This window comes from Mus caroli, chromosome 5 (assembly GCF_900094665.2).
Source record: "Mus caroli chromosome 5, CAROLI_EIJ_v1.1, whole genome shotgun sequence".
Taxonomy (NCBI): domain Eukaryota; kingdom Metazoa; phylum Chordata; class Mammalia; order Rodentia; family Muridae; genus Mus; species Mus caroli.
In genome coordinates, this window is record NC_034574.1 from 136,783,615 (window position 1) to 136,787,428 (window position 3,814).

Consider the following 3,814-nt stretch of genomic DNA (forward strand, 5'->3'; position numbering starts at 1 on the left):
CACCTTGGACTTCCTTTATCCTAAAGTCACCTTTAGCCCCAGCCACAAGGGATGGGGGCTGCGGATGAGACACAGCTTCCTGCTGGGCTCTGAGCAAAAAAAAAAAAAAAAAAAAAAAAAGGAACCACAGGCAGGCTCTGACTGTGTCTGCGAAGCTATTGTTAGTTTATTTGAGCTTTGACTCCAGCAGGCAGGTCACAGGTGTGTCATTTCCTCACTTCTTAAGGCTGGCCACTCTGTGTTGTTAGGAATATAGAACATCTGTCCTTTCCTGAGACATCCTCCCCGCCCCCAAAGTTCATAGGCTTCCTTGAGACCATCATGGGGACTCTTGGGTGAGAGAGGGTGGCACTGTAAGGGCAATCAGAGGATCAAGTGTGTTGGCTGAGTGTGACTGTGAATGCCGGCAATCCTACCAGGAGAGAGAATGTCCTGTGTGAAGCCAGCCTTGGCTCTCCAGCAGCAAGACCCTGTTAAATGTCTCAAAAATGAAAAAAGGAGACTTAAATGGACCCTCACCAGGGGATTCCAGGCAAGCTCTTTCCCTTGGAGCCATGCACCTTATTAGAGGATTCAAGGCAAGGGTTCTACCCTACCACCGAAGTACATCTCCATTTCCTCACTGGAGGACACTATTATTGGGGTCCAGGAGTTGCCCCACAAATCCCAGGAATGCCAATCTCAGTCAGACAGGGACGGTTTATTGAACACACACCTAAAGACTGATGGACCAGGGCAATGACTCAGACTCGAGAGTTCAAAGCTGTATGCTGGGCATTTCACTTATAAAAGTGAAAACTGCAAAAGCTACAATGAGCTCATTTGCGGATGCTCGAAGTGCTGCCTGGTGGTTAGCCCTGACTCAAGCCCCTTTAGACATAACAGCTCATATTGACCTCTAATTTGATGGGTCCTATGAGAAGCTTATAGTTGTGGAATTGCTTAAGATTAGCAAAACTGGGGGCTGGAGAGATGGCTCGGTGGTTAAGAGCACTGACTACTCTTCTAAAAGTCCTGAGTTCAAATCCCAGCAACCACATGGTGGCTCACAACCATCTGTAATGAGATCTGACCCACCTCTTCTGGTGTGTCTGAAGACAGCTACAGTGTACTTAGATATAATAATTAATAAATCTTTGGGCTGAAGCAAGTGGGGCCGGAGTGAGCAGAGGTCCTGGGTCCTGTATTCAATTCCCAGCATCCACGTGATGGCTCACAACCATCTGTACAACTACAGTGTATATATATACATATACATATATATGTATATATATACATATATAATAAATCTTAAAAAATTAACAAACCTCATAATATACAGAACATAACAAGGTATGTGCTCAGCATAACCTTGCTCTGAGTCAAGTTATTTTTCTTTGTCAGTGACTGGCAGGCATATTACAGCAACAACATGGAATAGCTGGTGGGCATGGAACAAAATGGCTGCAGCTATGCTAGGTGGGGGGCCTCGACATTATGAAAGTGTTCTACATGTTCACACCCCCTTACTGGGGTGTGACTAGGCAAGTCTTCTACCACTAAACCATACCCTAGTACAAGAATGGTCCTTTTCCTGTCCCTCACATATCCCAGGATATATTTGTTTTGTTAGGAGGTCACTTGAGTACCTTGTCTCAAATTCTCTAGGAGTGAACCACATAAGACTCTAGATCCTGTCTCTCTAGGTCTTGCTTTGCTTGTAGGTTCAATTTCTACTTCCTGTAGTTCCTACTGGTCCAGGGCTGGGCAGGAGCCAGAGGGTGACACAACAGGTACCGAGTGGCAGCAGGCATGAGCCTTGCCCCATCTGCCTACATGTCAGCTTGCATCTGCCCTTCCCAGTTTTGACATAGTTGCCTACTTGCCTCTGTGGGAACCAACACATCAGGAGATGACACCCAGTGCCAGCCTGGTTTTATGGGCTTGGGGCAAAGGCCCTGTGACTGACTGGTGGGTTGGGTTTCCCAGGTGACCTGTGCTCTGCCTGTCTTAGGAGTGATGTCATCATAAGTAGGGACCTTATCTTTTTCACCTCCCTATCTGGAACATGCCTAACACATGGCAGCCATACAAGGGGTTTGTTGAATGATTGTGGAATGAATGGGAAAAAGCCAACACAACTTTGCAAGAAAAGCCCATGACCCAAAGAAACTAACAATTAAAATAGGGATCAGAGCGTTGGGATTCTTGTGGCTTCAAGGGATCTTAGAAAAGGCAGGGCTCCCAGAGTATACTTGAGCCCTGGGTCTGAAAGTGGAAATAAGTACCCTTAAGCCCTGTGGGGACAAGTAGGAAGAGCCAGGGCCTGACTCTACATCACCCCAAGTCATTCCAAGCCTCATTTCTGGACCAGACTCAGTGCCTGACTCTGCCTACCCTCCCTGGCCCACTACATATCCAAGTCCCAGCATCTTACACCACATCTTCCTTTTCCCCATCAAAACGTATCTGCTGTAGGTCTGCCTAGCAGAGAATCACAGTCTCTACTTTGACATACCACAGACAAAAAATTAAGACCTGCACATAGCCAGGCCTTGGTGGTACACACCTTTAATCCCAGTACATTGGAGGCACAGGCCGAGACAGAGGCAGACAGATCTCTTAAGTTCAAGACCATCCTGGTCTACAGAGTAAGTTCCAGGACGGCCAGGGCTGCACACAGAAACCCTGTCTCAAGGAGGGGCATGGGGTGGGGTGGGGGGTGGGGTGGGGGAGGGGAGGCCTTTCACACATCTGGAGCTCTCCATGTCTCCTTCCTTTGTTTCATCCATCTCTTGTCTATCTTTGGGTTTGCTGCTTAAATGTCACTTTCTCAGAGAAGCCTTCCTTGAGCACCAGGGAAGATTGCCTTGCACACATGTTCTTCCACACCTAGCACAAGGTCCTTCATAAACAGCTATGGGATTTTGGTCCTCAGCCAGAGCATAAACTCCAAGAGAACAAGGGCTGAGCTTGTCTTGTCTATCACGGTTGTGCTGGTGTCCAGTATCTTGTGAGGGTACACGTGTAGCTGACAATTCAGAAATGTCTGAATGAGAAGGATGTCAAGTGGGGTTGCCGTAGCGTTCCTCTGGAGAGCCGAGACTAGCACAGGTTGTATCCGTGCAAAGGCGAGGCCCAGAGTCTTTGCAGGAATTCAAAGTAGCTGAGAGATGTTTATGAGGTTCTTGAAGACTGTTGAGGTTGGACACAGGAGAGACAGGAATGGGGCTCTGGACATAATTAACATGCAAGGGAGCATGGGCAGTTGGAACATGCGTCTAAGTATGACACCTTGGACCATGGGAGTTACCTGAGCCCAGGCTGGGGGTACAAAGGGTATGTGTGTCCCTTAGCCCTTGTAAGACCAAAATTATATTGTGGGGACTAAGGAGATGGTATAATGGGTAAACTGCTTGCTGTTCGAGGAGAAGAGCCTGAGTTTGGATCTGCAACATCCAGGCAAAAGCAGATGTCTTAGCACAAGTCTGTGCAGAGCGAGAGGAGGCAGAGACAGGAGAATCCATCCCTAGGCCAGTTTACCTAGAGTACCCAGAAGAAAAAAATACTAGGATTCTGTCTCTAAGTGGAAAACAAGGACTGACATCCAAAGTTGCCCTCTGTCCTTCACATGCAGGCTATGACACATGTGCATGAGTGCACGTGTGCACATGTGAATTCGCACTTGTCACTTCCATCCAAGAACACTCACATGCACACATGGATTAAGAAAAAAACAGGTTAATCCCAGCACTCGGGAGGCAGAGGCAGGCGGATTTCTGAGTTCGAGGCCAGCCTGGTCTACAGAGTGAGTTCCAGGACAGCCAAGGCTACA